At 36.1% G+C, this 13,369-nt stretch overlaps 1 pseudogene; it reads left to right on the top strand.

Annotated features, from left to right (window-relative positions):
• The first annotated feature begins 8,688 nt into the window (after window positions 1-8,688).
• LOC140855201 (uncharacterized) lies at window positions 8,689-11,029 on the top strand (annotated as a pseudogene).
• Window positions 11,030-13,369: the final 2,340 nt, after the last annotated feature.

Genomic DNA, 13,369 nt, shown 5'->3' with positions numbered 1-13,369 from the left:
CTAGGGCACATCTTCTTGGAGAGATGAATGCCATATCTAAAAGATACTAAACCTCTTTTAGAATTTTTCATGCTAAACTTTTTTAGCACCTCCTCTATGTACATCTTCTGTGAAAGTCCGAGCATCCTATTTGGTCTATCTCTATAGACCTTAATACCCAGTATAAAGGATGCCTCTCCTAGATCTTTCATTGAGAACTCCTTAGACAATCATACTTTGATTGAGGTCAACATGGGAATGTTATTCCCAATTAGGAGGATGTCATCTACGTACAATATGAGAAAGACAACTGCGCTCCCACTGACCTTTTTGAACACATATGGTTCCTCCTCGTTCTTGATGAAACCAAACATTTTGCTCACATCATTGAAACGAGTATTCCAGCTCCGAGATGCTTGCTTAAGTCCATAAATGGACCTTTGCAGCTTGCAGACCTTGTGATCATCATCACTGGATGTGAAACCAAGTGGCTGTTCCATATAGATATCTTCCTCAAGATGTCCATTTAAGAATGCTGTTTTCATGTCCATCTACCATATTTCATAATCGAAATAGACTGCAATAGCAAGCAATATGCGGATGGATTTTAGCATGGCTACGGACGAGAAGGTATCCTGATAGTCAATGCCTTCGCGCTGACTATAACCTTTCACTACGAGCCTAGCCTTGAATGTCTCCATATTTTCATCTACACCTATCTTTCTCTTGAAGATCCATTTACACCCAATAGGTACAATATCTTCAGGTGGATCTACCAAGGTCCAGACTTGGTTTAAGTGCATCGAGTCAATTTCTGATCTCATTGCCTCTAACCATTTCTCAGAGTCGATATCTGATATCGCCTCATCATAGATCTTGGGATCATCACCATGAACCCCATTTTCTGTGAAGAACATTTCCTCTACATCCTCTTGTACAGTACCTAAGTACCTTTCAGGAAGACGGAAAATTCTAGTCGATCTACGAGGTGGAAGAGGTTGTGTTAGGACTGGTTCTAATTGATTGGTTCCTCAGGTTCTTTAGCTCGTTGCTCTTGGGAGATATTATCCTTGAGCTTAATTATTCTTCTGATGCCACTATCTTGAATAAATTATTTTTCAAAAAAAATAACATTTCGACTCACAATCACATTGTGATCTTCCAGAATATAAAAATAGTATCCTAATGAGTCTTTAGGATATCCTATGGATCGAGCTCTAAAAGATCTGAACTCTAACTTGTCCGCCTGTTGTCTCTTGATATGAGCCGGACAATCTCAAATTCTGAGATGATTCGGACTTGACTTCTTACCATGCCATATCTCATATGGTGTGGTAGGAACAGTTTTAGAGGAAACCCTATTCAATACATAAATTGCTGTCATGAGACAATATCCCCAAAGAAATTCAGGGAGGTCCGTGAAGCTCATCATGAAACGGACCATATCTAATAGGGTCCGATTTCTCCATTCTGAAATTCTGTTGAGTTGAGACGTTTCAGGTGGAGTCCATTGAGAGACTATACCATTATCCTTAAGATAGTCTAGAAACTCCCGACTAAGGTATTCACCTCCTCGATCTGATCGAAGAACTTTAATGGGCTTTCTTGTTTATTTTTCTACCTCATGTCTGAATTTTTTGAACCTTTCAAAAGCTTCAGACTTGTGTTTCACATACCCGTACCTAGACATATCATCGGTAATGGTAATGAAGTAGACGTAGTTGTTTCTAGTCGGCATATCAAATGGGCCGCACATATCCGTATGTACTAGGACAAGTAGGTCTGTGGTCCTTTCCCCATGTTCCACAAAAGAAAGCTTGGTCATTTTGTCTTGAAGGCATGATTCACAAACTGGATATGATTCGAAAGTCAATGGACTCAATAGCCTAGATTTTTCCAATTTGTTAACCCTGTCTTCCGCTATATGACCTAGCCTTAGGTGCCACAGATACCTATTATTTAGACTATCTCTAGACCTTTTAATTCCTATGGCATTCATATTTTGCACGATATTAAATACATCAATATGTAACTGATAGAGACCGTTAATGACAAAACTATTTGCAACTTTATTATTTTTATAAAAAATATTACAATGGTCCTTATGAAAGCTAATCACATAGCCTTCTTGTGCTAAACATGAAACAGAAATCAAATTCTTGCTTGCTGCAGGCACATAATAACAGTCTCTTAAAAATAAATCTAATCCTAACGGTAATCACAGAGGGTAGGTTTCCATGGTCACAGCAGCAACTCTTGCTCCGTTCCCGATGCGTAGGATCATCTCTCTATCCCTCAGCCTCCTGCTCTCCTCAAGACCCTGAATAGAAGTGCACAAATGAGCACTAGAACCAGAGTCAAGCACCTAACTGGATGCAGAAAAAATCGTAAGGTTAGATTCTAAAATGAGCATACCTCCAGAAGGACCATCCTTCTTGTTCTTCAGGGTGGTGAGTTACTGAGGACAGTTTCGCTTCCAATGGCCATCTGATTGCCAGTAGAAATATTTTTCCTTATCAACAGCCTTCTTTGATTCTGTCTTCTTCTTCTTACCATCTACCTTCTGCTTCTTCGCAGACTTCTTTTTCTTTCCAAAAGACTTTTTCTTGGAAGAAGTCCGCTCCACAGTAAGAACTGAGCCTTTTGAATCCTTCATAGAAAGCTCAGCCGTAACCAACATATTCATTAACTCAGCCAAGGTACACTGCATCTTATGCATATGAAAGTTCATGATGAACTGACCATATACATCAGACAAGGATTGAAGGATCACATCAATCTGAAAATTTTTGTCTAAGATGACACTGAGCTTCTCAAGCTCTTCAAGATCCTTAATCATTGTCAAACAATGATCTTGGACTGACTGCCCATCATGCATTTTAGTCTTAAAAAGTTTTTGAAGACTTGATACTTGGCTGCACGACTTTGTTCACCAAACAACTCTTGTAGGTGAGCCAACATTTAGCGGATAGTCAAAATGTTCTCATGTTGGCACTGCAAGTCATCAGACATTGCACCCAACATGTAATACCTTGCTTTGTTATCATCATCCGTCCACTTTTTTAGAGACGCTCTCTGTTCAGCAGTCAGATGTGCAGGCATGGCAGGTGGGTCCTGGTCTAAGATATGAGTCAATTTTTTGGAATCCAGAATAATTCTATAGTTCCCCAACTAGTCCTTAAAATTGGATCCAGTCAATCTGTGGGTGTCTAGTATTTTGGTTAGGAGGTTTGAGGAGACATATTTTCTGTAGAGAGTTAAAAGTTTCTAGTTAGATTTTATAAACAGACTTAACCAATTTATTTAGGAGTTTCATTTTTAAATAAATTAGGCTCCCACTATTTTCTCAGATCCCTACACTCCCTTGGTAGAGATGTGAAAATCTTCGAGATCAGTGATTTCTAGTGGATGGTATGGTCTCACCAACTGGCTCATCACCTCACCTAACAGTTATCGGTGATGGGTCAACCGATGAGTGGACAACTCTTGTCTAATGATTCTCTAATCATGGTGCACCCAAAACTTTATCTCTAATTCATGAAGCTCATCGTGTCCGAAATATTGCTCTAATCCTTAGTTAAGTCAGACCCACCATTTGCACGAACTAGATTCCTGATTGGGTCCCTCACCGTATCCGAAATATTGAGCCCAACCCATCTTCTAATTCATAGCATCCAATGCCTAATGGACATGGTTGCGTCTTCCTGGTGCAACTGAGCCACTGTAACCAACCGAGAACAATCAACCCCGGGAAGGACCCGCACATCCACAATGGTGGAAGTCCTAGACTTAATATTTTCTTAAAAAAATTTGATTTAGATCTCATTAAACTTGACTTGACATAGTCATAACAATTATGACTAACCTAGTGGCATGGGTTAGCTCGAATTGTTAGCCACCTCTAATCAGAACTGAGTCGACACATATGGCCAGGTAAGTGAGACCGATGGGAGGGATATGCCATTAACTCGACAAGAACGCATTCGAGTCGAGTAGCTCCCAATTAAAAATCAGTCGGTCGTATCTGCCCAACTTACCTTAGATACCAAATTATCGAACCAGAACTAATTGGGTTAGCCTACAATCCAGAATCTAACCACTGAGCCCAATTAGGTCTTAACTTGATTGAGTCATATCTAAATGTGATTTGACCTTGACCCAAACTTAATCCTATTAGGCTGATCAATTATTAGCTTTTATGATCCCACCAAACCAACTCTTGATTTGGTTTGATCAACCGCTAGACCTAATTGAGCTACCCAAGCCTGAATCCAATTTTATGAAAATGTCTTAGATCTGAAATTCTCAATTTTAGATTAAATTAATTTCATAAACTTAATTCATTAATTAAGTTTGGGTTCATAAACAAAACATGTAAAATAAATCCTAGAGTTTCAGGATCTAAGATTTTACAGAAAAGTAAGTTTTGATTTCTGATTAAGGATGAACGCGCAGCACCCCTACACGTCATAAGAACACCCCATTGAATGAAAAGAGAGAGTCTTAAAATTTTACTTCGTTCTTATGACCGGACGGCCATGAGGAACACCTTAATCAGAAATATAAATTTAACTACAAAACTAGTTAGATCTAAATTTACATATCTCATATATAATTTAAGATCTAACTTATACATGCTTTGCATACATCTCATGTATCAAAAATTGATCTAATTAACATACTTTCAGATCTGATACATCACATGTAATATCTGAAAAATAAGATTTAAATTGAACTATTCAAAATTAAATCTATTCTAGATAAGTTACTGGAACAATTCTACAACTAGTCTAGACATGCAACAGATCAATTTTATAAAAAAATTAAAATTTTATTTTCTATTTTTTGATCTGATTATAATATTTATAACATTAAAAAAATAAAAAATAAATTAAATTTAATTTATATTTTAATCTCATTAAAACATAAAACTTAAGACTGTTCATGGATTCAACTAATCCTAGTCTAGTCATGCATCTCATGCATGTTAGATCTTCTTAGATTTAATTTTAAATATTTTAATTTTAGATCTTATCATATCTGATGTGATATCTAAAATTTTTTAAATATTAAATAAATAAATATAAAAAAAATTAGATCTAAATTAGATCTGAAATAGAGCCAAAAATCTGGCTCTGATACCAGTTGAAGAAAAAATCATCTTTTTCCTTTGTAGGATCTTCCAGATTTCATCAAATCTGGGATGAAATAATTTAAAAAAAAATTATTCTATATTTATTTTAGATCTAAGTCTCGAGATCTAATCTTCATATCTGATATTAAGTCTAAAATACATCTAAAAGGGATGAGGAAACAAGTAATACCTCAAGAGTAATCTGATTACCCTGTAGATGATCTCAGCACAGCCTGAGGTTCTGATGTAGCCACGCAAGCACCTGGCCTCTACCAATATTCACTCAGGTAGAACCTAGAACATCTTCTCCTCATGAATCTATGCTCCAAAAATTAGATCTCTATCTAATTTGAAAGTGCTTCAAAACTTCTTCTGAAGTTGGAGCAGCAGCCTGTCGAAGATGTTCTGCAGCCTTCTGTTCCAGACATCACCACGCCTTGGACCTTTGCCAGATGAATGTCCAACTCCTTGGACATGAAGAGGGGAGAGAGGAGAGTAGGGAGGACATGGAGAAGAGAAGAGGATTCTTGTTTTGGCTGGGTATTGAGTAGAAACTCACAAACCCTAGGCGCAGACAGGGATTTTATAGACCCTGTATGCTGCGCAGTGCCACATCATTTGACCAATCAAAAAATTTCAATAAATTTTGAAAAAATTTTGATTGGTGGAGTGATGTCATCTGATCATATCAGATAAGAACCCCCACTCTCTCTCCTATGTTGGTGCCAACTTTGGATAAGCACAAGCAAGGTGGCGCCAAAGAGTCCATGTTTATCAGGACTCTTTCATTCTTATCCATTTGGGGCGCCCACTTTAATCCAATTGGGCTCACGCCATAATCTGATTATGGCATCCAATTTGATGTGGTTTAGGCATGTGGACACTCTATAAAAATTTTTCAATGAGCTCTCTTCAGTTTAAGACCCATATGTCAATAATTGACAGATGTCCTAAAATGAAATTGGTAGGTGATAGGAATTAGCAGGTGCTTGTCTTAAATTCATCTCATGAATTAAGACAAGCCTTTTCTGAACTAGACAAGCTTTATTTAGACTGAGAGAGACTTTCTCAAGGTTCTCTGGATGAGTCAAATCATATTTGGCTCAGTAGAGACAGAAAAGATTACACGAGGAGAAAGTTAGGCTCAATCGTGTGCTACCACGATTTTCTTGAACCTAATTAGATCTTATCCAAATTAATTGGGTTAGCCCAATTGATGACATCCAGACCCTAATTCTTGTTTGTGTGACCCAGTTAGGTTCAATTCTATATGGTAATGAGACATGTCATGATCTCATTATCGACATCATCGAAACTCCTTTCGATGGATCAGAACTCTTCTGATTCAGATAATTAGAATGATCGATCATCAATATCATTCTAATTGCATCCAAAATCCATTAGTGATACCTAGCAGTATGTGGTGGCAACTCATCAGCACTGAAGACGAATCTCTCAGTGCAGCTACCTGTGTGATTGAGTTCCTCTATCATGAGTCCCGACTGAATTAGGGTTAAGGTGAACTCGTCAAACCCAACATCAGTCATATGAATCAATCGATCGATCCGAGTCCGATGTGAAACTCCAATGAAAAAATTTTTTTCCATTATTTCACTCTGCCATGGCCATGGGCTTAAGGACTCGATCTTTCGATCACCATAGGACTACTCCTCTCATCTATCGAGGTTGATAGATCCCATCTTGGTGCGACCTAGTTCCTACAATGAATATGCTACAGCCAACATACACCTCAGAATTTCGAATGGCTAGGAGATTTAGTTATGGTGTAGTCAAACTATAACACACTTAAGGTGAACTGTCGATGCACCTCAGGTCAAAGAACTAGACACACAACTGCAGCATCGAGCTAGTCATCGATGAGAATGTAGACTTCTTTATGACTGCTCGAGGTGGTCACGCTCAGTACTCTTATTCTCAACGAATACCTATACTCTCGCTCCGATGTCTCCACACCATAGACTCAAGACACATCTATCCTAAGGAAGCGATCGTACACCAACCTTCTGGATCGATCACCATCCTTGTGATGATCCTATGGTCAGGAGCTCTTTATGAGTTAGTTATGTAAATTCATGCCTTAAATTTTCAACTCTTGAAAATATGAATTGACATTCCTACTAACTCAAAAGATGTATCACAGATACAATGTACACAATGTGATAGAAGAATAACCCATTTATTGATTTATAGTCAAAATTATAAATTTATCCTTAGATTTGTACAAGAATGTGTCAGCCAATCTGGCATCTAGAGCACACATCTAACACTAAATTCTATAAATTATTGGAGGATATGAATCAACCACTCTATCTAGGATGTGCTAGATATTCCAAACTAGCTTTTGTTGTTCATATTTTCCATCTCAAGTGTTTGAATGGATGGACTAGAAAATTATTTACTATGCTCCTCGAGTTTTTAGCAGATATTTTTCCTTATGCAGCTATTTCCAAGACTGCATATGATGCCAAAAAAGTTACAAAGGGCTTGGGTTTGACTTATGAGAAGATTTATGCATGCCCAAAGGATTGCATGCTCTATTGATGAGATAAAGAGAGTCAAAAAAACATGTGAGAAATATGGTACTTCTCGATGGTACATTGTCGGAGGGTAAGAAAACCAATCATGAAGAAGATTTAACTAGTGAAGGTGAGAGGAAAAAAATTTACAAAGATTTTATGATATTTTCCTCTTATCCTGAGGCTCCAAAGGTTATTAATGTCTTTCAAGATATCTTCTTTAATAAGATGGCATGATGAAGGTCAAACATAAGATGGATTATTGAGACATCCAGCTGATAGTGAAGCTTGGAAGAGTTTTGATTCTTGATATCCAGAGTTTTACTCAGATTCATACAATGTAAGGTTTGGATTGGCTACGGATGGTTTTACTCCATTTAGATTGATGAGTAGTACCTATAGCACATGGCTAGTTGTTTTGATTTCTTATAACTTGCCACCATGGTTGTGTGTGAAACAACATTCAATGATTTTGTCAATGATCATTCCTAGAAAGAAAAGTCTAGGAAATGATATTGATATTTACTTGCAACCATTGATAGAAGAGTTAAAACAATTATGAAAAGATGTTGATACTTATGATGCTTCAACTAAAGCGACCTTCTCTATACGAGCCGCCTTATTGTAGACTATCAATGATTTTTTAATTTTTGCTAACTTATCTAGTTGGTCTCCAAAAGATCGTTATGTATGTTCTTGTTGTACAGAAAATACTTCATCAAGATGGCTTTATAATGGAAAGAAGTTTTGCTACTTATCACATTGTAGAAGGTTAGCTCCAACTCATATTTTTTGTACTGAAAGTCAATTGTTTGATAGCACTGAAGACTTAAGATGTGCACCTACTATAGCTTTTGGAGATGATGTGTTAAAGCAAACTGAAGGAATTAATTTCTCTTATGGAAAGGATCCACAAGCAAGTAGTGTGATGCAACAAACACAAAGAAAGAAAATGTGAGATGGTTCTCAATCTCAAAATAAGAATAAGCTAGATGACGGTGAGGAGGAATATGAGGAAGATCCAAATGAGGCAAGTTTATGGAAGAAAAGGAGCATTTTTTTATGTTACCTTATTGGCGATATAACTAATTAGTGCATTATAATCTTGACATAATGCACATAGAAAGGAATGTCTGTGATAATATGATTGGGACCCTATTGAATGTTGATAGAAAATCCAAAGATAACATGAAAGCCTGTTTGGACTTGATAGATATGGGCATCAGACCTGAACTACATCCATTAGTTCTTCTAAATGATAAAAACGGATGGCTCCAGCTTGCTATTCCATGACAAAGAATGAGAAAAATATTTTCTGGAAGGTTTTAAAAGATATCAAAATTTTTGATGGTTACGTATCTGATATTTCAAGATGTGTTAATCTGAAAGAGCACAAATTTATTCCCTTGAAATCATATAATAATCACATATTGACGCAAGACCTACTCCCAATTGCATTAAGATCATCCATGTTGAGAAATGTGACTTCTATCTGGATTGAATTATGGGGCATCTTCAAGACAATTTGTTGTAAGGTACTAAATACTTGAGAATTAGAGCAACTAAAGTGCAGGCAGCAATTACTCTTTGCCATTTGAAAAAAAAAAATTTCTCCATCTTTTTTTACCATCATGATTCATTTGGTCATTTATCTTGCTATCGGAGCAAGACTTGCAAGTCCAGTTCATTATCGGTGGATGTATCCAATTGAGAAGTAATATGAACAAATTATTATTTTTAATAATTTATGCATATTATCTTAATATAGGTTGCACTTCAATATTTATGTTTTTTTTATTTGGTAGGTATTTATTTAGATTGAAATCATAAGTGCAAAATAAAGCTCATCCTGAAGGGTCAATTATAGAAGGGTATTTAGCAGAAGAGTGTTTGACTTTTTGTTCAAGATATTTAGAAGGTGTTAAGGCAAGATGGAATAGACCGATCAAAAATTATGATATCTCTCAAAGTGAGTCTTCTATTTTATATTTGTTTGCAAGTTCTGGACAATCAATTAGAAAAGTTGAGGTGGATGAACTGGAAAGCCTATTATTAGCACAAGCACATTGTTATGTCCTATTTCATCATAATGCAGTTGAAACATATAAACTGTAAGTAAACTTTTAGCTATTTAAATTATACACCTTATATGATTTAATAAAATATGACATTTAAATGGGTGTATATGTTGAGCAACCGAAGGGATCTGTTGTTGAAGAACAAGAAGATAAGGTATATTTGTTGAAGAAGATGTTGTATGGGCTGAAGCAAGCTCTAAGGGTTTGGTATAGCCAAATTGATAAATGTTTTATTGAGCAAGGCTTTGAAAGAAATAAAAATGAGCCTACTTTGTACATAAAAAATGAAAATAAGGATGATATTTTGGTTGTTGCTTTTTACATTGATGATTTGGTGATTACAGAGAGTAATGTGAAGTTGATTGAAAGATTTAAGGATGAGACAATGAGGAGGTATGAGATAAATAATATGGGGCTGTTATATCATTTTTTTGGTATTGAAATTTATTAAGACAATGTTGGTGTGTTTATTTATCCAAAAAATTTTGTTGAAATATATTGAAGAAATTAAGAATGCTTGGTTTTAAGGTGATTGATACTCTTTTGGTTGTGAATGAGGAACTTATGAAGGATGATGAAGGAAGTAAGGTGGATGGGATTTTTTATAGAAGTTTGGTGGGTAATTTACTTTATTTGACTGCTACTAGACCTGATATCATGCATGCTACAAGCATGTTTTCAAGTTTATACATTCTCTAAGTCATTTTCACTTGGGGCCAGCAAAGAGGGTGCTAAGATACATCCAAGGCACAATAGATTTCAATATCAGATTTGAAATAACTGCTAGAATGAAGTTGATTGATTTTTGTGATAGTGATCGGGATGGATGTGTTGATAATATGAAAAGCACTTCAAGCTATGCTTTCTCTCTTGGTTAAGGTGTATTCACATGGTGGTTCAAAGAAGCAACAAATAGTGGCCCAATCTTTTGCTAAAGCTAAATATGTTTCAGCTGGTTTGGCAACTCAACAAGTTATTTGGCAAAGAAGAATCATGAAAGACATTGGGAACAAGCAAGAAGAAGCTACAATAATTTTCTGTGACAATAAGTTAGCCATTGCAATTGTAAAGAATCCAATTTATCATAGCTGAACAAAGCACATTGACATTAAGCATCATTTTATTGGTGAAGCAATTGAAGATATGTGGAGCTAAAATTTTGCGGGTCTGAGGAGCAACTTGCTGATATTTTCACAAAGACATTATCAAGGGACAAGTTTCAAAAATTAAAGAAAGCTTTAAGAGTTCAAAGCCAGCACATTAAGAGGGAGTATGTTGGGATTAATGTGCTGGAAGATTAACAGTTGTTTGGAATTTGTGTTGCTGAAATTTATATTGAGTTATTTAATTCTTTGTTATCCTATTAGTATATGTGTCAAGTCAATCAAAGTTGTGTTAAATAAAGAGTTGTTGGTATATGTATCAATTCAGTCAAATTTATGTTAAATGAAGAGTTTTAGATAATATAGAACTCATTTATAAATGAGTTCAAATGTATCTAGAGTCTTGTGTGGAAAAAAAAAAATCAGATTTGAGAGTCAAAAAAATTATTCAAAATACTTAGTTTTCTCTAGAAATATTCTAATATGATTCTTTTTACAAAAAATTATACAAATACTTGAGTTTTACCACACACATCAGCTAAATTTCACCAACATATATCACACTGCCGAAATATTATGAAGAGCAGAACTTTGCGCCTGTTTAGCATTACTGCCAATTTCTAGTTTTTGATTTTTTGATTCTGAAAATATAGAAAATGGATACTAAAAACTCATTTGGTTATCCATTATATCTTTGATTTTCTGAAAAATAATTTATTTTTTAAAAAAAAAATGTTTAGAAGTAGTTTTTTATTTCTGAAAAGAAAAACAAAAACCATATATCCACACTACCGCCGCCACCTCCGTTGGCCTACACCACCTGTCATCTCTCCTCGTCAATACCTCTACCTGCAAGTCAGCCATTGTCACTGCTACGATTCAAATAACTAGCAAACAAGTTTCGAATTTGGGTCTTAAAATAACTTATTTTTCTATTCATGAAAATTTTAAACCAAAGGTAATGCAAAATAGGAACTTAATTTTCACAGGAGTTATTATATCCATTTTTTCTCCACCAATTTGGACCTTCCGAGTGACAGTAAGAGCTGTCATTTCCATTTGTTCGCTTGCAGCATTCTGCAATAATGAAAAAAGACAGGATCAACACTAATCTAAATGACAGCAGATCCCACAGCTCTTTTGTCCTCTAAAAGAAACACTACCATGCGCCGTGCACCTAACTGTATAGGTATGAAGCTAGGATGTTGGAGACTGGAGGGGAGCCCTTGAAATCAAACCCAATTTTTCCATGCATTGTTGTCTCGGAAATAAAATAAAGTTGCCTAAAGGTTCTACTTCTTGATTAATATCAAGAAAAGAGCCTGATAATGGAAACTAACAACTTCTGAGCAAGAATATAGAAAGTCCATGTAATGCTATCTAATTACTATCCTTTTTTTGATGGAAACTAGCTAATTACTATCACGATAACCAAAAGCTGTAACCTGCATTAAACCAGATGTTGCAAGTGATGAAGACTTGTTGCACAAAGGTTAAGTTGAAGGCCAACAAACTGGTCTCAGACTCCTATTTTTCTGCATCAGGCTTTTACTTAGAAAGTCGCTGACAGAGATGGGATTCAAATCTCTCCACACACAAGGAGAGTTTATAGATGTCTTATATAAAAGATACAATACAAAACAAAATTAATTACTCGTACAATCCGTGTCTAGTTAAAATCGGAATCGTAACGAGCGGAAAGTTCAACAACGAACAGGTTGTTTTTCAACAAAACTAAGTTATAGATATGGCCTACTTCGATTGGGATAACTAAAACATTGGGATAAGCTTTGACTAGATCAATACACCCCTGCAAACTAATGGGCCAACTCACGAACCATGAGCTTGGATTGAAGATGAATAAAGCATTGAGTTTAGAGATCCATCTCTCACTCTAAACTTGACAATACGATATTTTTGTAAAAATATCAGCAAGCTGATTCACAGAGGAAATGAAATGAATTCCCAAGTTGGTGATGAGCCACACGTTCACGACCAAAGTGAAAATTGATCTCAATATGCTTAATGCGAGTATGGAATATCAGATTAGCAATGAGGTAGATGGCACTAAGATTGACACACCAAAGAACTGGTGAATTATGGAGGTAGACACCTAGTTCACGACGCAACTACCGAATCCAGATGAGATCAACGGTGGTATTGGCTAACCCTTTATGTTCAAATTCAATATTGGAGCGAGCAACGGTGCATTGTTTCTTGGCACTCCAAAAAATGAGATTAGAGCCAAGAAACACTGAAAATTGGATGTGGAGGACCATATGCAGAAAATACGTTTGCAAAATTTTAGGCCAATCGAAGTTGAATCATCATTCTGATCAGAGCCAAAAGGTCACAGCCAAAGAAAATTCTTTCTTTTTTTTTTTTCTCGGACGGCGATATTCGCGGGTCGCATGCATGAGTAAGTGATTGAGAGAGAGAGAGAGTGAAAGAGAGGGTGCTCTCTCAAAACCCTCACATGGCCCATTAGTAATCGGGCCCCACATGGATAGAACCCAACAAATCTCCTCCTTCTGATCG

This window comes from Elaeis guineensis, chromosome 2 (assembly GCF_000442705.2).
Source record: "Elaeis guineensis isolate ETL-2024a chromosome 2, EG11, whole genome shotgun sequence".
Lineage (NCBI taxonomy): Eukaryota > Viridiplantae > Streptophyta > Magnoliopsida > Arecales > Arecaceae > Elaeis > Elaeis guineensis.
The sequence above is the reverse complement of the archived record's forward strand: the minus strand, read 5'-3'. Positions and strand labels throughout refer to the sequence as shown.